Genomic DNA, 22,251 nt, shown 5'->3' on the forward strand with positions numbered 1-22,251 from the left:
AATTACTATACATTACAAACCGAGTTACTGTTAAAGTCCATTGTTTTGAAAACAGAAGTCAACAATCAAAAACGGAGGTAAATGCTCGAACAGAAAGAAGTCAAAATTCAGGTCATGAACAAACTTGCTTTCTGCTAAAAAAACGGAAACGACTCGAATTGTCGTGCATTATAATCTCTCACCTAACCTTACCGAAATCAGAACATCAAAATAGACAAGAGAAAAAAAAACAAAACAGCCCAACAAACCACACTAAAGTGTTTTAAAAAAGCCGACACTTTTTTAGGTGCGGGAGAACTAGTTGGGGTGGGTTGATAGATGGGTTGGGGAGGTGGGTTGTGCTGGGGTAGTTGGAGGGGGTAGGTGGAGGTAGTTAGGTGAAGGGAGGGGGTAGTTTGGGGGGTAGGGGTAGGGGGGGGGGGGGTAAGTTGGGACGGGGGTAGGCAGGTGGTGGGGGGGGGGGGGGGGTAGGTAGGTGGGTGGGTGGGAAGATAGGTTGGGGAGATGGGTAGTGCTGGGGTAGTTGGGGGGTAAGTGGGGGGGAGGTAGGTGGGGGTAGCTAAGTGAAGGGAGGGGGTAGGGGTGGTGCGGCGGGGGAGGGGGGTTGTGGGGGCGGTGGGGGGATAGGTAGGTGTTGACGTGGGTAGATAGGTGGTGGGGGGTGGCTTGTGCGGTGTAGTTTAGATAATTACGGGTGACTTTCATAGGAACAAAAAATCTCAAAATGAACTCTTCTTATTGAACATTACCAGCAGTTCCCAATTACTATACATTACAAACGAAGCTACTGTTAAGGTTCAGTATTCGAAAAAAGAAGTCAACAATCAAAATTGGAGGTAAATGCTCGAACAGAAAGAGGTCAAAATTCAAGTCATGAACAAGCTTGATTTCTGCTAAAAAAAACCTGTAGAATCTCAATACTCCTCTTCGAGTCGTAAAAACCTGTAGAATCTCAATACTCCTCTTCGAGTCGTAAAAAGATACTCACAATTACAATAATTGCTATGAACTGCGTTCAAGAGCAATTAAAAACTGACGGTGAGGATGATTCAGACGTTTGTGTTTCTTTCAAAAGAACGAACATAGTTTTGCTTGAACAGCAGCAACCTGCCTTCAGATTTTTGTCCATGTTTATTGAAGAAACAAACTGTTTGTTTGAGATTTTTACAAAAGGTTTGAATTTTGAGCCGCCAAAGTTTGCGAAGCGACGTAGTAAAACTTTCAAACACCAAACAAAATTGGAATCAAAAATAAAACTGGGAGTTTTGAAAAATACACACTCAAATGATTTTAAGAAACTTTCTCATCAAATTAATGAGCTCTAGGTTATCTGGAATTGAAATCAAGAACTTATTTTGTGTTAGATTTTTATGTATAGCGATAAACTTTGAATAACTGAAGCTGATCATTTAAAACAATGCAACACGATTAAAGCTGTTAAAATTGAATAATTTTTTTTTGTAGATCGATCAATCAATTCAATAGTGTTAACTGATTGATCTCTATGTAAACAGAAGAGCAATGATAACGGCACCAGAATGGAATAACTAGCTTGGTTTTTTTAATTGGTTTATTTTGTCCTTATTTTTCTGTTTTTGCCACTTTTCTAAGCTTGCCAAACTTTTTTAATACCCTTTACTGTTTTGCTAACTTCAATTGAAAATTGTAATTCACCTTCCCTTCCTCTATGCTTGCTTCAATACCAATCATAAATAATTTTTTGAATCTTCTATTTCACAAAAAGGCAGTATGTGAAATCATATTGAAAAAAAAATTGCGAAAATTGAGTTCTAATTGCTATATACCTAAATTTATGCATGTATACTTTCCACAAAACTATTGAAAAGCAGTGAAAATGTACCTATCATTTTTCAATTTGGAGAAATACAATCCATAGAGAGTTACAATCCATAAAAAACTGAACAATCTCTCGAATCAGACTTGAAGTCTGGAAAAAAGATTGCAGAAAAATGTTCACGTCAAAAAATGGCATAAAAGGCGCCTTTGCCAAACAGTGCACAAAAACCATTGTGCAAACTCAAAATATAAATCGTTTTCGACACGCCATGCATATAAAAAAATTTCTGCTTTCTGGATAGTTCTCGTTGGAGATCATTGCTAACACACACCCTACATAGATTTTTACGCAAAGTTCTGCAAAAAGTTCAGCTTCAATCAACTGAATTATTGATCGAGTGTCTCTCCTCGGATGGTTTTTACTGTTTAACTAATATGGAGAATCTATTGGTTACACCGACTGAAACTGATACGATTAAAAACAACCCCTGCAACGTGTGTCTGACAAACTCCCACCAAATTTAATTTTTTTTTACTTCTACGGAACAAGTCCTGCACGTCAAATAAATGTTTTTGGTGCAAAGTTGTGATTAACATTTATAGAGTAAATTGTACCTCCATATATGATTTCACTCTACTTCATGGGTTTGACCATTAGTTGCGGCCAAGTGTTGTAGCCGCTATTGCTTGAAAATGATGATCAAATCAATTTTATTTGTTAATGAAATGTCTCCACAAAATCAGGGTTCCAAAGTTTAGAAAACAATTTTCTTTTTCTGTGTATGTGTGTTTTAGTTGAGTTTCACGTGAAAACTTCACAAGCAACCCCGTTTTGGTCACAGGTTGACAAAAACGCTTTCCGTTTGGCACAAAAGCTCTTTTTCTCGAACATTGTTAACCTTCCTCTCTCAAACTTTCTTTGAGATTTTGAACAAACAAGGAGCAAATTAGCAAGAACTAAAGCAGTGTTGCTTTAGTTTGGGGAAAAATTAGCTTTAACTCTGTGTCGCAATTAGAAAACAGACGTTTTCTAATTGCGACAAAGAGTTAAAGCTAATTTTTCCCCAAATTGAGGAACACATTCCGCTGATTGGTCCAAATTTCTCCTCATATAATGAAAAAAAAAACTACCCTTCTAGGTGCAACTCGCAAAAAGTATTCTCAATTCTAAACCTGTTTAAGCTAATTGTTTCTAATAAGTTAAATCAATTTGATCGAGTGCTCAGGTTTTCTTCAGCTGTCAATAAACTTATTCAGGGCGTTACAGCATTCACCAATTTTTGGTTACTGCCAGTTCAAACCACAATTTTGATATAACCTTATAGTGAAAACTGAACCAGATGTTCAACACGGCTCGTCATAGTGTCCGCTGCTGTTCTATTTGTCTTTTTCGACCAATGATTTTGAAAATAAACGAGCTGCTTCCGAACTTTACACAACGCATTGAAACTAAGTTTTTGGCTTTTTCGCAATTCCAAAACTTACAAAAAAATACGTGGGTTTGCTCTTAGGTCAAGTGATTTTCTTAATAAAACCGTGAACCAGTCAATCAAACGGGAGCTATCATTTGCTGCACTCCAGTTTATTAAATTGTTCCATTATCCACATTTGTCGAAAAAGCAATCTTATCGAAAATAGCAATACGCAACCTTTTGACAATTCCGTTTAATCATGGAAGCCCGATAGTTCTGCAGCTCTCGATGTTGCAGTGAATTTTTCTCCGCCACCGTAAATTCTACAAAAGCCAGGTATTTGACGCTGAAAAGCCAGGTTACGCAACAGAAGAAGCAGAGGATCGAAGTTACGGAGTGCATGAGCTACAATTTTTGCAGCAACGTAATAACTTGGGGCAATTGGCAACGGACTTCTCAGTTGGTTTGTCTTCATTTTTCGAGAAAGGGCTTAAACAAACGACAACTCACTTTGAGACACCAAAAGCTATCAATCGGAGGAGCTTTCCATTTTCTTCAAAAAAAAGGAAGTCGCACTCAGTAATTGCAAGTTTTTTATCTGCTTTAATGATGATTGCCCGTATTGCTGCTAGCCGCAGGCCGTGAACGTATCTACTGAGCTTTAGAGAAACTTCGCGCTTAAGGAATAAAAAGTGATTTGTATTCGTTTTCGCCTCACCCAATGAGAAGTGAGCTGGTAACTTCCTCTTTAATTTAGGTTCACGCGAAAAGGGGACCCAAGCAATGATTTATGGCTTGACAGTTTGATTGCACTCACCCAAAAATGGGAGTTAGACATTCGGGTATAGTTAATGAACTGAATTATCAACGTTGATTGACATAATTGTCGCGCTACGCTAAAGTTAATAAAGACAGTGTTCATTCAAATTTTATTCATTGAAGAAAATTTCTACGATGATCAATGGACGACTCATGCATCTAGCTAAATTTTTATTGTGTTTTTAAGAAAAAGCACCGTTTTTTTCAAAATGAGTCAAGCGTCCGTAAAAAAACTCATCAAAAGGAGCAGAAGGAGTGAAACAGTTGTCTCGTGCCTTAGGCACAGAAACGATTGAGAGTCAACATAGGTCCGGTGCCAAATTTTCGAAAATTTTCCACCTATTTAATTGAGAAAAATTTCAAAAGTTTGGAATCGTGACTAGGATACTGCAACACAGAGGTGCCAAGAACTCTCCTCCTGACGAAAAGTAATTTATGTATTAGCCAAGACTCGTTATTTGCTGCAATCAAATTTTTGGCCACCAACCTTCAATAAGGGTAATTTGCCGCGACAAAAATTGTTCATGGGGCTGAGGTACCTTCATGAATTGACAACAAAATTATTTTGTATTGTAAGCCAAGACCAATTCAAAACTGTTTCAAGGGTTGTCAGTTCAAATTGGTCCATTCAAGTGCCAAAAGACAGAAAAACAACTGAATTATATGGTAAACAACTATACCTTGCTACCAAAGAGCAGTATGCTCACAAAATAGTGGTCCTTTTCTGATGTCATTCACATCTGGTGTGCCTCAAGCGCAACTAATCTAGCCCTCGGGAGAATTAATATGGCGGGTAGAATTCAAAAACTATAACTCTTAAATGACTTGGCATAAATGGGGACGGTATAAGTCTTTTTAACCTCTCACTGTTTACAACTCTTTGTTATTGAACATGGCTATTCTTGCCGTTTATTTTTTAGAGTGAGTGCGAATCTCGGGCAAGCGGCGTTCTCTGAGATGACCTAATTTTTGGTAATCTAAGTGACTTAACATTGTAAATTGATTTAACATACCTCTTTGGACAATTAATATTTCCATTTCCTTCAATAAAGTGTTCACTTATAGTAGTATCATGTACACTTTTTGTTCATCTTTTGTAAAAACGGATATTGCACTACTGCTGCAAAAATCAATTATTTGCTGAAAAGCAGAAATTTCTATTATTGTAGTTTTTATATTGATGATTAATCGTGTCTTAGTTAATTAATGATTTTTTGGTCAAAGATAAATTGATAACTTCGCCAAATTATTGATCGAAAGATCAATAAAATTGACTGTCGCACAAAAACGTGCGAAAAGCGACATAACGAAAAGCACATCTGCGTGAGTATATATAATGGCAATCGCTGTTTTCCGCCCACATATATTAAGATCATGAAAGATCATGTATTAAGATCATGAAATTAGGCGAGCGCGAACTCGGTATATAGGTCGTAGATATCGCATTTTGCATTGTGCGTAGTCTAGCGACAAGTGTAACTGACTCTAATCCTTTGATCAAGGGTAATAATCATTCAATCGTCCTTTACTGTCACTAGATTGCACATAAAGGGATGTGACGAAAATAGCGACGAATGAACGGCAATTTGATCGGTGATCTTCGCATTATCACTGATCCCAGCAATTTTTGATGAAATGCGACAAAGTCAAGAAATGGGAGGAACTCAGTGGCAAGCGCTGTATAGCTATCTTCCAAGATAGCGCTGTTTAAACTCGAATTTCCCATATTTTCCTCTATCTAGTTTTTTGGATCCCCCGACGTCCATTTGCATCCCCCGCTGATACATGTTATAGCATTTTGTTTGCATTTCATACACCTATATATACAATTATGCACAAACAGCACTTACAATTTATTGGTGCAGCCTGATTTTGAAATTAACCCATTTGAAGTAACTCAACTTTGTTTATAATATGGGCAGCCAAACAATAATGCTTATTGTTTTTATTTACTAATTTTGCGCTTATCTTTCATAGGATTGGCTTTATGGTACTAATTTTTGACAACCGGAAAGAAAACTCTATCCAATAGTCTACCGACACCGGCAAATTATTGTGACTAAACTGCAGGATCTCTAACGATTAAAAAGTACATATTTGGGGGTGCATATAGAATTGTTGTATAGGACTGCGGGGCAAAAACAGAATAGATCAGCTTTTTTGCACAATAATGAATTTCAATTTCAAGGCTTTTTATGGTTCATTTCAGCGTTCAAGTTTTTTTGTCTCAATTTTCTTTTCATGAGGAAACGTGGTAAGATCAGAATATGATTGAAGTAAACAAATAGGATATTTTGATAAACAGGTGAATTTTTGTTACTGCGATCCGAGATATAAAACTTCGTTTTCGAAAAAAAACTGATCTATGTTACAAAAGATTGCACTGTTAAAAAAGCTTTAACTTACCTGGAAAGCTAAACTTTTGAAAGCTGAACTTTTAATTTGCGGACATAACAATTTACAGATAGTGTTGAATACAATACGGACGAAAGTGATTGAATGATGAATTTTAGACCACTATTTTAAAAAAAGAAATTTGGTTTTGAACATATAAAGTTGCGTCATTAAATCAAATGTACTGGAAAAAACCCACTGACTGTTCATACAATAGCTATTATAAATTTTTTGAGGAGCCAGAGCGTGTTTTTTTGTAATTTCAACGCCAAATGGGACAGCAGTAAATTTGATTTCATTTCCTTTCAAGACGCACTTTACCTATTTCAGCAACGTTGAATTATGGACTGTTTAAACTGTACTGTCTGCTGGGATTTCACATCTAGCTGGGATGAATAATCTAAACTTCAACCCAAAATAAAATTAAAATGCTTCATTGCGCATCATATAGTAGAGATGGTGCAAAATCAAATGATCAAGCTTTGCGCAAGTTAGAGTCTCTCTCATTATGCCCCCCCCCCACTCATCATCTTAGTATATCCACCCTTAGCTTTATATCCACCCCTTCCCAAATTATCGTTAAGATAGTATTATGCCATAGTAGGGTGGCACTATATTTTTCTCTACCGTACCCCATTATAGGGGGGACATTATAATCGGGAGCGCTATACTATATTGGGGGGGGGGGGGGGAGGGAGGGGGACGGGGGACAATCCTGGGAAAGACACGCAACTCATCTTGACGGTTTTCTTTTAAAAATTTATTTGCTCATAACGCCTTTTAAAAATCAAGATAACTTTGCATTTTGTATTTTTGCTAATGTATTCGGTTGTTCTAAATGCAAATTTTATGCATCGAAAGTGAATTCGAAGAAATTATTGTTCCGAACCCTCTTGTAACTATATAAAATCAAAATGAGTTATGAAAATGAAAACGTATTGCACTTACTTTTTCCACAACCGCTGAGTAATCATTAAATAACAATCGTTACAACTTTTCCCGAATTAAGTGGAGAATCTGGAATGATGATTTAGTAAAATCCGATAGGAAAAATTTTTAATCTCAATTGCTATGGTTAAAGTAACATAAGAAATGACATTTTTTAAATAGAATTTTATATCAAAGTATTTAAAATTTTGGTCATTTACTCTTGTTTCACTGTAAATATTCAGAAAATGAATTTCTTTTATATTCATATATTCAAAATAATAATAAAAAATTAAAACCGGGTTCAAATACGAATATGATTTTTAAGTAAAATAAACTTCAACGAGTGTTAATTTCATATTTTTTGATTAGCTTTTATGCAGTGCAATTTGAAAGAAAGTGTTAATAATTTGGTTTACATAGCAAAATATTGCGAATGTGATCAAAAATAATTAATCGCACATTTACGAGTGTGAAAATTTAAAGAAAGAAAAGGTGTGAAAATAATTCACGTTTCTTGATCAAATTTGGTTTCAAATTTCAACTGTTTGGCGGTAAAATTTGGAACAAAATTTGCGTTTAATTTTAAATGCAATGAAACTGTGTAGTCAAACCGGGAACAAATTTTGCCTAATTCTTAAGCTTCTTCCCGGTGGTTTGCAAATCCAAATGGTAATCTTTAAACATGCTAACTGTCTTCAGGGAAAAGCCGGGCAAATTCCTCAGCATTCGAGTTAATCGAACTCTTTCCTAGTTTGAGCCCTGTGAATATTATTACCCAAAACAACACGATTGTTATAAGCTAACTACGCATAATGTCAAAGTTCCTCAGAAAAATGAACTGAAACAAAATTTTGGCTAAAAATAATCAAAAAGCGAAACCGCACAAGAAGCAAAATAAGAATTAAGATCAAATAAATATTGCGAGACGCCGAACTAAGTTTCTCATAAACAGTTTTTGATCAAAGGTTGTAAAATTTTTGAAACACTTTTTTTTCGGTCAAACGAGAATAAGTATAAAATAGAGCTAACAATACGGCGTTAATTTCTCACACGCATTCGGTGCTGTATAGTATGCAATAACCTTAATAAACAACTCAAATTCTTCTAGATAGTTCGTGCACAACCTGCGGTCCAACGCTAAAACTCGCGAGGTATTTTGGGAAAACAGTCCATTAACCTGGGATTTTGCTAGACAACCGGAAAGTGAGCAAGGTTCAAATTGGGCAAAATGTTCTTCAAAATTGGGTTGTTAGTTTGCCCAAATCTATTTTATTTAGAGAATTCCAACGATTCAATGACGGTATTTCTGCAAATGTTTTTATCATGGCTCTGTTATTAAAAACGCTAGGATAACTTATTATGGCTCAAGAGCTAAACATATCATAAATTTTTGTTATAAATTGGTTTCAATAGTTTCTAGTTAAGGCTAGATTTATTACTCCATGTAAAACAACCTATAAATCTACTTTAATGCTAGCATATATAAATTAGGACTCTTCTTGCTTAAAATTTAGGAAGAATTTAAATTTTGTCTTATATAAAATATGAAAAATGTGACACCTGTTATAGTAAATTATAAAAGAAGACTTCAAGTGTTCTAGGGTTCAACAAAGTTTTGTTCATTTTCAGCAAAGGTATTCAAATATTAGTGGTACTCAAGAATCGGATTGCTGAGAAAATAATAAAAATTGGACTATCATTCAAACAGTCAAACAAAATTTCTTTTGAGAATACGAGTAACTTATCCTGAATGCAACGATATTCTCTTACAAAAATATAATTTTTGTAAAATTGTTGTTTCCCCGAACACTCAAATTTGTTGCTTTCTGAAATTTACTTCTCCATAAAATGAAAGTAGACAAACTGGTTGACCGGTCTGGTTATACAAAATCACTGCTCATTAGGCACTATTAGGGATAAAATGATTAATGTTGCGCATGAGGCACTATTAGGGATATTATTAATATATTGCAATACCCAAGTTGATGTTCCAGATTATAGCGACCTCAGATCAAATCATGTTTGAACACACTGAGGACTATTGCACTCAAATTTAAAGGGCCTTAATCTCTTTTCGAAAGGCCTTAATCTCTTTTTCGACACAAATTGGCTCTTTTAAGATCCAGCAGTCCAGTTGAGTTCTGATCAGAGACCCATTTGAATATGTTTGCTCTGTAATGGACATTTGACCTCCGGAGTTCTAGCGAATTTCCTGAAAATTTATGAGCAATTTCAGAGTGACTGGCTGATCTGTCCTCAATTAAAATATATTGACGTTCCTCGTGTGGCACAACCACAATCTCACTCGTTTAATTTTGCGAAATCAGAGAGGTCCAACTTTATGTTGCCTTTTTACATATGTTAACATACCGAAAAGTTCAATCACCATTGTTGATATTTTGCTACTGAACTTCCATGATTCTGTGCAAAACATTTTTTCCATTTTTAATGTCATAGGTGCAGTTTTTAGCAAGAAGAAAAAATGTTGCCCTTTTACTTTTTTCCTTCGTTTTTGAGTCGTCCGTTTGTGAATCAGCCCGAACGATAATGAGCCACTGTATTCCAATGGTGGATAGTTTCATTTTATTCAATTATTTCAGATGTTGAGCCAATGGGGTGTATTTTTGCGGGTTTTAATGAGTATGATGATTGCACAACATTTGTTGTTGCAATATGCACTCTATGCTGCAACAATTTAAGTTTTGAGTAACTGTCTTTTGACACCACTAAGATTTCTTTTCGATAAACAATACCAGTCTTAGGTTTTTTATATATATATACTTATATACACTTTTATATAACTTAATTATCTTTCTACAATTGGACCAGCATTGTTCATAAGGTTACTGTTTCGCAGAGTTTTGAAAATGTTTGTATTTTGCTTAGAAATAAATCACTAACTAGCGGCGCAAATGGCGCAAATTCTGTTCCATGCTAATTTTGATTGTCTACAAAAAATTTAGTTGTTTATGAGCTCCCAAGTTTTTCTTTTTTTTTAAATTATAAACGCTGATGTATTTAGTTGATGCACCAAACTTAAACAATATCAATTGAGTTTTGAGTAAAAAAAATTGTAGTCTGTTCAATTGGCAGTATCAATTGTGAATGTACATTTCCTATCTCTGTGCTAACCGATGAAACGAATACGATGGCTTTAGTAATTGTATTCTCCTGCTGAATTGACGGTGCTTGGAAAATTGGTTGATAGGCGTTTAGGCAACAAGGAAAAACCGAGAAATTTAGCTGAACGTTTTATCATTTATGGCCAATAACGTCTCATTGGCCCATAAATCAGTAGTTCGGCGGACTATTATCTTTCCTGACGGGGGAGGTGGGATGTTGCGACCACGGATAGACCATCGTTACGCTAGCTTATAAAAACTGCGGTATATTGGCCAATCAGAGCATCAGAATAAATTTTAACGCTCATTCTACTAAAATTGTCGGCTAAGTTCCTCATTTTTTGGCTGTCGGCTAAACGCCCTGTCGGCCAATACGGCGAGCACCTGAATTGACTAATTGTTGGCGCTGGAGTCATAACTTAACAAAAGATGGTTCTCTTCTCGATTTCAACCCGTGCAGCTGCTATAATTCTTCAACTCTTTGTTTGCAAGCTTCACTCGAGTTATTTGGCAAGACTCAGGATACTCAATTTAGTTCGTGTGTTTCATGGAATTTTTTTTGTTAACAAAAACATCAGGAAATAAAGCTTGAAGATAAGAAGAGCTTAGATTAAAGTAAAAGACGGAATCGCCTTCCAGAGGTTGCTGATCGAAATCAACTTTTTTTTATTCCCTTACGCGCTGAATTTTAACACAAAACAATAAAAAAAGTGCAACGAATGTGTAATTAGACTATCAGTGTATTGTAATGCTATCATTGCAATTTTCTATTCAATATTTCAATTTCGTCGTAATTTTCTTCTGAACACGTGTTTTCCCTCCTTGAAGTTTACTGCTCCTTAATCTGAAAGTAGAAAATCTGGTCGACCGATCTGGGTATTCAAATTTACAGCCCATATAGGCACCACTGAAAAAAAAGATTAGTATATTCCGATAACCAAGTTGAGGTTCCAGATTCTACGGACCTCATATCAGACGAAATTGGACGTCAAAGAGGAACATTACACTCAAATTGATAAGGTCTGGGCCTCTTTTGGACAAGGCGTCAGCTCTGGAAATAGCATTGAATTGAGTCTGGTCCGGATTTGAAACACGAAAGTCTGATCAAAAGTGATTGTAAGTGCACAAGAGGACTTATATTGGTTACGAACAGGCGAATATTTTACCTTCTTTGTTTGTAGACGATGAAGCAAGTATTTGATGCGACGAACGATGAATACAATAAATAAAAGGTTTCGTGAAAAGCATTGGAGTTTGTGCAGTTGGCAGTATAATTAGTCCCGGGTCGAGGTGTCACCGCTAAAAATCGCTAAAAGATGTAAGATTTGCGGTGAATTTGAGTAAAAGTGAAAGATTTGCGTTCAATGCGATGAATGCGGTGAAAAAAAAATTTTTAAGCGGTGAAATTTTTTTCAGCGCTTGAGCAGTGAAAGAAAATTTTTCACCGCTACAAGCAGGATGCGGTGAAAAAAAATTTCACCGCTACCAGCAGAATGTGGTGAAAAAAAATTTTCACCGCTACCAGCAGAATGCGGTGAAAAAAATTTTTCACCGCTTAAATCGCAAATCTTACTAGTAGTCTCCGCGCTAATTTCAACGCTTAAATTATATACACAGGAAATACCATGGAAGTAAGTGACAGATGGCGCATGAGGTAGAGGTTCGAACCCTTGTACGTCAGTTTCTTTTTTTGTAAGAATTCCGGCGAATGCTGTGAAAAGAAATTTTTCACCGCAAAATTGAACGCAATTCTTACAAAAATTCACCGCTTTCAGCGCATTCAACGCTAAAAGATGCGGGCGCTTTGCGGTGAAAAAAGTTTTTTTTTCACCGCTATTCTTACATTATTTTTTGTCAAAACCTCGACCCGGGGTGGGTGCCCATTCTCTATATGTTTGATAACCAATGAAATAAATACAATGCTATTAGTTAGTATAATTGCCTTCTGAGCCGGCTGAATTTTTCCGGTTATCATTTCACATCAAAACGGTTCTCTTCTCGCTTCCCACCGGTGCAACAACTATTTTTTGCAACGCTATGTTTTCAAGCTGCAATTACCTTACAAGGCGAGTCTTTGATAAATCGCATTAGTTTTGATTCTTTGATGAAAGTCTTTCTTGAGTTCACAGTAGCATTAGGAAAAGAGTTTGAAGATTGGAGTTTAGATTAGAACAACGCCTGGAATCTCCTTCAACAGGTTGCAGAAGAAAGTCAGCCCAGTTTTAAATTCCCTAATGCGTTGATTTCTAACCAAGGATTATTATTTTTGCTGGTTTTACTTGTGCTGGCCTCGCATTCGTTCTATTTCTGATATTGTGCAGAATTTTTTTTTTAAATTCGGGGTTCAATAAAGTGGGCTTCATTTAAGATGACATTTTTGCCGTTGATCGTGCTTCAGATAAATGCCTATATAATATTCTTATATCTTACCTCTCTGGTCGAAACTCTACTAATTTCAAAGAGAAGGGCTAGAGAAAGAGTAGATAAAAATGATCTTAAAAAGGAAGAGATGAAATGAGTTTCCGAATTTTTGTAGAACTGCTGTTTGATGAGAAAATCATATCTTCATAAAATAAACAGTTGAACGAGCTATATAGGCTGTTGCAAAAACGCAACTTTTTTAAAAAGCAAAAAGAAGTATCGGATTTTTGTAATAAGGATATGAATTTAGCTTCAAAAAAGAGCGTCGATTTTAATAATCTAGGGGAAGAAACTGTTGTTTTTCTGCAGTTTTACCATTAGACGTAGTGGTTTCTGATCACACCGTGCCAGACATATATGACTTCTAATTAGTCAAATTTTAGACTGTTGCCCAGACTTTTGTGCGAAACGTACCCAAACAAGTTATAGACGGTGTCCAGAAAATTTACCCAATTCTCACCCAATGCCATTTAACCCATAATGCCATTTTACCCAACCTGCCATTTTACTCAGTGCCATGTTACCCAATGCACACTTTAATTTACCCTATTGCTGAAATTACCAGAATGACTATTTAGACGGATATATACTTAAATGGCACGTGGGATTGATATGGAACTATCACAACCCAGCATGGGGTTATATTGTCCACAAAACTATATTAAAACATCCTTGTAATAGCGACTGCAATTTGTAATCGGATAATTGAACGAAAAGACCAAGGAGCACTAGGTAAGTTGAAATCGTTAAAATGTCATTGGGTAAAATGGCATCGGCTAAACTGGCATTGGGTAAAATGGAATTGGGTAAACTGTCATGTAACCTCAAAGACCATTCTCCTGACTTTCGCACGCTGAAAATTTTTTCTGATCAGACCAAAACATTTTAAAATTTTTTACATGACCAATAAATTGACTTTCTTCGTCAATATTTTTGGTGAACAGTTTTGTGACAATTAACAGTACTTAAGGATTATTAAAAATCTGCTATTTTTAATTGAATATTACTTTGCAGCCTCCTTAGAACACCTTACCTCTAAATAGGGACACTAAAAGACATTGGAAAATATTTTTAGCTCACTTGTTACAGTCTCTGTTCAGACGTTTGTGAGTATCAGTCTATTCTGGCTATAGTCACCAAAAAAAGAGCCATGCTGCTCATGAAAAGATCAGTCTGAAATGTGGGGAATAATAAGAAAAAGGCGTAATGCTGTTCCACTGCGATTACGCAGAAACCACAATTATTATTATTATTGTGTATGTTGCACTTGAAAGCTACCTATGATCAGACATTTTGGCGCTTGAAGCTTGTAATTATCCAACTGCCGTGCGTTCCAAGACTTCTCCAAACCATATAATTCGAGAGCACGAACCGCAGGTGTGCGGTCGAAGAAGGTCTGTTCAGAGGTCACATGGGTCTGGACATCTCGACCTGGGACGCTATAGGGTATGTCTCAACATTTTATGTTTGCCTTTTGTTCTAGAAAACAGTTTGTTGCATGGATGCTGAAGCGGATACAAATAATTCGGAAAAATAAAAGCGTATGTAAAAAAAATAATTTTCAAAACATCTATTTGTGACCTAAAATGGGATCGGATACTGACCGCACTTAAGTGTCGTATTTCATTAAAATGATTGAACTTGTTAGAAAGTGGAAGTGACAAGCATTAATTGGTACATTTTTGTTTTGTTTTCTTCGAATCACAAACCGGCCAACGCATCAATAGACAGAAAAATATTGCGCACAGTAAATATCTGAGAGCTGAGCAGAAGCGTAACCTATCCATGAAATCAGCTTGTATTTCAACGTGTCTCAAACATAGTTATCTATTCGCAAATGCATATCAAGGCCTTGATATTTGCTCGTGAAATTGATTATTACTAAAACTCGATACGTGTGTACAACATTAGCGAATGTTTGCGACTAGATAATACCTCCCACACCCCCGGACGGGTCAGCAGATAAAAGGCTGCTCAATTTACTATCCTAGCCATTTTTGTTGTAGCTTATGCTTCAAATCGAGTTCGCTTCGAATTTTCGACTTGATGGTCATTCGGCTTTGTCGTCCGCCACTGCTAAATTTGGGTCACTGATGGGATACTTGATTGATACGGAAGGTGACGTAAAGGTTGAGCAAAAAACAAGGGCACAACGCATGCTTGGTAGGTAATACAGGTGATTGCAGTTCAGGTTATTCGCATCAGAATTTATAAAATTTTGCTCCAAAGCGCAGTGAAAACCAAAAAAGCAGTACCATTTCTCATGCATTGAAGACAAATTTATTGGGAAATTGAATGAAAAACTAAAAAAAAAAAATTTAAAAAACCTGAAAAAATAATTGATTTGGTTCGATGCATTTGTATCCGTTACTAAAAACACAACACTCTACTTCAGTAGCGAGTGGAAGAAAAGAACAAATTTTTACAAAAGGTGTTTGGTGCCAACTTTAGGACTAGTCTTAACCTGCATCAAGCAGATATAGGTTTCAAAACCTAGAATTTTTCCCAGGTCGAAGTGAACATCTGACCTCGTTTATGACCGATACCCTTTTTGAATACACACGAGCCAGGGTGCGATCAAACAAACAGGTGAGGTTTTTTAAACAAGCAATAATTAAACGCAACAGTTCTTACGGTAGAGTCAATTTTTTTTTAAAATTAATCATGATCCAGACTTAGTGGCTGAATTCATTTGTAAACGATGTCTTGAAAGTAATAAAAACACAATCCAGCAAAAAACAGCTTATTTATGGACCGTCTCATTGCAATAAATACTAGTTATATTTGTCTGCAGGATTATTGCAGCCTCTGTCACAATCCGTCTTGTCTCTTATAAATATTGGGTAGGCTTCGACTGTTGACAGTTTAAGCCTGGGATATATGATAATTTTTTAAAATTCAGTCGACAATTTATGCAGATTTTATGCACTCTCAAGAACCAAATGGGTCATAGAAAATGTTTTTGGTTGCAGAAATAATTGATTAATTTGCCTCAATTACTGTGCGCTTTGAATGGATTCGTTGTTCAATCAATTTTTAGAATTTTATTTTTTTGTGCAGCATTACATCAAAAAAAGAATCTGACTCTTGTGAAGTTTTAATGTTATATATGGTCAAAAATTTCACTGTCATTCTCCATGTTTTGAAGTAAATCAGTGGCATGAACTTTTCATCTTGCGAAAGAAGGAAATTTGTTGGCTCAATTGGTTATTTGAAAAGTCAGCTTCATGAAGCTGTAATACTGCAAAAGTATAGGTGGATAGACTCAGAATGGGCCTCTGAAAATTTGTAGACTGATTTTTTTCTTTGGTTTTTATGAGATATTTTACCCGGAAAGAGCACTTGAAACTGATAATTTTGATTTCAGCTGGGCCAGCAGCCGTGATTTTCCCATAAAGATGATTTTTTATTGATTTTTATTTTTTTCATAAAACAAAGCGACTCGGTAATGTGCAATTGCACATAAGGTTCCGACCCCGCTCATCCACAATTTTGGCATGATTGTGCACCAAATGAGGAACACGGAAAAACCCAAAAATTCATCAAGTATTTTTTAAAAAATTGGTGTATGAACGAAAAGATAGCCTCCAAAGCAAATAACTCAGTGGTGGAGTAAAAATGGTGCATTAGATTGATGAGATGTGCAAATAATAAGAAAGCGAGTCAAGACGAACAGCAAAATCAAACAACAACAACAAAAACTAATTACATCAAAAACTTCATGTCCGTTTTAAAAAACAAAACTTATTAACAAAGTCAAAATAGGGTTAGATAAAACTGACATTAAACAAAACAACTTTTAATTCACCAGAAAAGATATGGGACTACTCAAAAAAGGCTTGGTAACAATTAGACAATAAAGAACAAAACAGTAAAGTTGTAAAGTTCGCTTATTTTTTTAAAACAATAAATTTCAAAGTAATGGAAACCATTAGAAATCAACTAAAAAATCCCATAGTTGTACAATTACCAATTCTCCTATAGAAGGAATTAAGAACTGCCGGTATTCGATTTTTTGTGCGGTTACAAAAAGAACAACAAATAGACAACAAACAAAAAAATCAATTAAAACTTGGCAGAAAACGCTTTCGAAACCGCAAAGCCGTACTATGGAAAATAAGTTTGACTGCCTTTTCTGTGAGAACCGGTAACATATTATGTAATTTCTCATTAATGACGCTCGGTAACAAGTAGATAAAATTGAAAAAAAATTGCAAAATTAAGTAACACTTTAATTTTTTTTCGAAAAGATAATTCCAAAGACATGAACGCCATAATTACAGAATGAAATAATTAAATAGATTCAATTATTTTTCCAAAGCAAGCCCTTAAGAATTGAATTTGTCCAGAGTATGTCTTACATCTACAAAAACAACGTCAAACATGACAAAAATCAAAAATTAATTTACTTTTTTTCCCTGTCGAAGCCGGTAAAGTCAACAAATTCTTAAAACAATAGAGTGTGTGTGGTACCAATCCCTCTTGCAATCTTTCTTTGACAACAAGATTTTCATATTTGGCTTGTAATTAACGAGACTAGATAACAAACAGACATTAAAAGGAGCAAAATTGCGAAAGCACAAAGTGTTATTTTTTAATTTGTAAAACAATTGTTTTCAAAGTCATGAAAGCCATCAGCTATCTACTAATATCAGAATATCGGATTATCTACCTTTCCGTAAAAAACCAATGAAACCGGGTCATTGTACTGGAATTTTCAAACGACCAAAAGGAAAAAGTTAAAAGACAGTTAAAGACAAAGTTTAAAAAATTCAAATAATTTCTTCGAGAAAGTAGTGTCAAAGCCGTTTAAATCATAATTCATATCTTCAAGTAGTATAATTTATCAGTTGTGTTTTATTTTGAAATCCAATAATGTGATATACGAACTGTTATTAATGTGATAATGTGACGAAACTAGAAAACGTGAAAAATGGGCAAATACATAAAAAATTTTAAAAAAAATTGGGAAATCTAGTAATATCAAAGCCAGAAAAACCATAACTTAAGGCGTAAAACCGCAATAAAGATTGAATTTAATTTCAATAGAAAGAACAAACATTCATTCATTGCTGACAATAAGCTCCAAGTTGACCAAATTAAGAGAAAAACAGAAGTTCAATATGTCATTATTTATTTAAAAAATCAAATGCTTTTAAAAGGTCAAAACGACCATAAGCTTTCAAGTAATCAACTAGATACAACAATGTGCAGTTATTAAGGAATCCAATTGGACCTATCATTAGTGAGCTTTGGCTTGAAACGTTCTGTTATTTAATTAATGTAGAAAAGATCGATTGTTTTTTATATAAAAGACTGACTGATTACAATCCGAAAGTTTTTTTGGATTATACCAGTTTAAGATTGATTCAAAACTATCCCTGCTAATGTTGTTTATCCTTTAGGATTACTCAATTTATCGAATGTTCTAGATATTGATATTTTGTTATTTAAAAACTCAAAAATAGATGATGCGTTTTTGATAATCAACGAATAAATTTTGCAAAGAACGGCAAAGTTTTAATTACATAGCACTGCCAACGAAATTTGAAGTAGAAAACGCCTCAATTTGAGTCTAAAAAGATTGTACTACTGGTGTTTGGGTCTGTACTTCCTGTAATTTAATCAGACTGGACTAAAGTAAGTTACTTAGTGCAGTTTTTGATTAAAAAGTCTCAATTTTGAAAAATTTAGCCTGAATTTTTGACAAAAAAGCAGTACAAATAGCCTAAAATAATATTTTTTGTCTTTACAAACAAAAATCAACAACACTTTCTAATAAAAATTAACAAATTTTAACAAAATTTTTGACAAAAAATTAAAAATAGCCTAAAATAAAGTTTTTTGTTTTTACAAACAAAAATTAACAATGTTTTCTAAAAGTTAACAAATTTTAACAAAATTGGAGAAGTTTTAGTCAAAACTTCCGGAAAATGTGTATAAAACATCACCAGAATCCACACTATTTTCTCAAAATTTAAACCTCAATAACTCCCTGTAAGAAACGAAAATTAAAAAATCTTTTTCGTTCCATATTCTACGCTGGACAAGCTTTCTAATGATACCAGTCTCAACTCTCTATGATGAATATATCGATCGGCCAAAATTGACTGAACAAAAAAACTCATTTGAGTATACAGTTCCTTACCCCTCAAGAGGTATCGGAACAATAAAACAATGGAGCATTTCAACAGATTATTAAATTGCATTTTTTGCTATTTTCAGTTCCGAATTGATGATAAAAAAATTGATGACCAAGGAGCTTAGTAAAGCCCGTAAGCATATTGAAAACATAAAAAATTGCGTAATTGGATGGTGTTATTGTCAGAATTTGAGAAAATTCTTAGCAAAAAATAATAGCGAATGTTAGCAACAATTTTATATTTTTTTGTTTCCTATTTCCCATTTCTGGAGTATCCGAAGCAAAGTGTATTGCATGTGTAAATATGTTGACTATTTTAAAAGCTTAATTATGAAACTCAGGAATAAATTTCAGTTATCCTTGACGCTCACCAGAAAAAACTGTTGAAATTTGCTCTTGAAAATACTAAGTTAATTTTCTTAAAAATAGAAAAATATTGAAATAGAACGTTTGCGCATTTATAATAAAAGTTCCTATAGTTCCGTTGACTGGATGATCAAATTGTTTCATGTTTGGTGTGAAACAAAATTAGAGAAAAACAGAAAAATGATACCAAATTTGAAAACTGTTGTCTAATTTGTCTTGGAAGCTGTTAAAATTAATTATTGAACAGTATGCAAATTAGATTTCTAATTTACTCAAACACAGCCAGAATGTTGTAATTTACAGTTTTTAATTTTCATTCTATAAATCTCATTTAAATTGCTTCAGTAATATGTGACAACCTAGCGCTGTGAGGTCTGTTCTTAAAAATAGATTTAGCGTAGAGAATTGTCATTGAAGGTAGATTTCAACAATTGTCGGATAAATTGTCAATAATTGTTTGTTTTATACTTGCGTCTTTCGTAACAAGATAAGTTCACAATTTTTCCTAAATCCGTTCAAAATAACTCTCCCTTGAGACAAAGAAAATTGGTCTGGTGATCGAACGATGGTTTAGTGATTTTTGTTAAAAACAGACTTGTGAGCGCGTTGGTGGTTACACAAAAAGTGGGAACAGTTTTGGGACAGTTCTTGACTTGTTTCTTATAAAATACCTTATGGCCAAGACTCGTCAAAATTGGTCATGCCCGCTCTAAAAATGAGCAAGTTAGGAAAAAATTGATTAGTTAAAATAACGCCATCATGATACCAATAAGGAATTGAACCATCTTCCTTTCGCAGTTCTTACGGACCAATTTATTTCCTGATGCTTAAGAATTATTTTCTCAATAGTTAATTTAGAAAAACTCTTAGAGTTAATTTCTTCTCAATCATCCCTTAATATCCTAATTGAGAAAAGTGAGCAGTTAAATCTCATTTTTATAAAAGAGAGAAATTTTGTATAAGAATAGCATTGGTCGTATTAATAATTTAGTCTTGATTAACAAAATTTCTGACTATTATTGATTTGATTGGTACTCATTGAACCCAACTATTGCGCATTTTGAGTTCCAAGTCTTTTTCAAAAAAAGGATGTAAAAACAATGAGCAGACCATAGACTGAGTTTACAATTAATATCATTATCAAACGACATTTTGTTCTAAAACTTGTAAAATTGTAGTTTGATCTGAAACTGAGAATTATCTGAATTCTGTTGCAAAAAATTCTACTGATTCGACCTCCAAGTTATAAATTAAATAATTAAAAGATAACTAACTTGAGGCATTGAGTGAGGCAGGTTAACGCTTGGTTATAATAATATGGTAACTTTTCCGAATTAGATTTTAAGGGTGAATCTCAAATCTCATTTTTAAAGCATGTTTCCCAGCAGAAGTTATAATTAGTCTCTAAATACAGACTAAATTATTTATTCAACTTATAAAGCCGTACGCTTTTGAGAAAAAATTGGTTTAACATTGCAGTAAGTTTTGCAAACAATGAAAACTAACTTTGGGAAAACAAAAATTGTGTTTATAAATGAACGCTAAGGAAATAACAGAATATGAGGCAAGAATGTACACATATTGTTTTTGAGATATGTACAAGTATTGGAGAACGCGACTCGCATAAATGAATTTGCGCTGAAAAAGTGCCAAAAACACGTTTTGCACGTTTTATTTATCCTAATTCCTTTTTAATATCGCACGCAGAGCTTTTCGGGATATCTTACAATGCGGCAATTATCAATAATGGAAAATGCGGACGAGGAATTTATGACAAAAATGATATAAAATGCTTTCATCGTATTTGTCAGTTTTAAATCGCATTTTTGATTTATTGCTCGAATGGTAGACGCATCTATTTATATACACAAAAAACACTTAATAAGAACGTTATTGAAAACTGAAAAGAATAAAAGAACTTTATAGCTGTGAAGAAAAACGAATGCTTGCTGGAGAGAGAACATCTGACTTAAAAGTTTCTTTTTGATGTTTTCGAAACCTAATAAAAATGCTTGCATCGTTTGCAGCTGGCGTCTAATTCAACAACCGTTTTGTCATCAAAAAAATTTAAAGAGGCGTATTTTTTTGATACAATTAAATATGAAACTGCTGCCTTGGAAACGTATCAATAAAACATTATGGATGACTTAAAACAGTTGACGTAATAACTGAAAATGTTCTGCAAAGCGTCAGATGAAAAATATTGCACGGAAAATTTACATCAGCATAGATTTCTTCTAAGTGTCGTCATAAACTCTTGTCATGACCGTTCATGCCAATTTATGTATTGTATCGTACCTAGTTTGAGGTTCCAGACCAAAAAGACCCTTTAAAGGACCCATTTCAAACGGAAATCTGGACATTTTTGAAGTAGAATTAAATCGTCTGACCTGGCCAACAGACGCATCTAATTTGAAACAATTTCGGGCCGAGGTGTCAATGCTATAAAACGCAAAACTTTGTGCAAGATTGGCGGTGAATGCGCTGAATTTACATAAGATCTACGCCTGAGCGTAGATCTTACATAATTTTACATTTTTAAGCGTAGATCTTACATAACTTTAGGTTATATTTAGCGTTCATATTTTGCACTGAGCTTATCGTTAATTTTACATAATTTTGCGTTGAATTTCGCGTTGATTTCACAAAATTATAAAGAATGTGGGTTCTTTAGAGAAGTAAGGTACGGTGGCGCGGTGGTAGAACAGGAAAAAAGCGCACAGGATGTTAGCGGTGCGAGTCACAAACAGAGCTCTAAACGTTGAATTTACCGTTGATCTCACATTATTTTGTGCGCAGTTTAGCGTTGATTTCACAGATGGCGGTGAATGCGCTGAATTTACATAAG

General features: G+C 34.6%; 1 protein-coding gene across 4 annotated transcripts in view; it reads right to left on the bottom strand.

Moving 5' to 3' along the window:
• The window catches only part of LOC142342658 (uncharacterized), a 102,791-nt gene extending 81,850 nt beyond the window's left edge, over positions 1–20,941 (bottom strand). For 2 of the 4 annotated variants that reach the window (XM_075394118.1, XM_075394112.1), the window contains exon 1: positions 7,371–7,552. The gene's annotated coding sequence lies outside the window, so the exon portion shown is untranslated. Of the gene's footprint in view, positions 1–6,434; positions 6,588–7,370; positions 7,553–20,677 lie in introns of those variants that run through there. The other 2 variants (XM_075394113.1, XM_075394117.1) reach the window with 2 other exon arrangements.
• Positions 20,942–22,251: the final 1,310 nt, after the last annotated feature.

Source organism: Convolutriloba macropyga, chromosome 7, assembly GCF_964194025.1.
Source record: "Convolutriloba macropyga chromosome 7, txConMacr16.3, whole genome shotgun sequence".
Classification (NCBI taxonomy): domain Eukaryota; kingdom Metazoa; phylum Xenacoelomorpha; order Acoela; family Convolutidae; genus Convolutriloba; species Convolutriloba macropyga.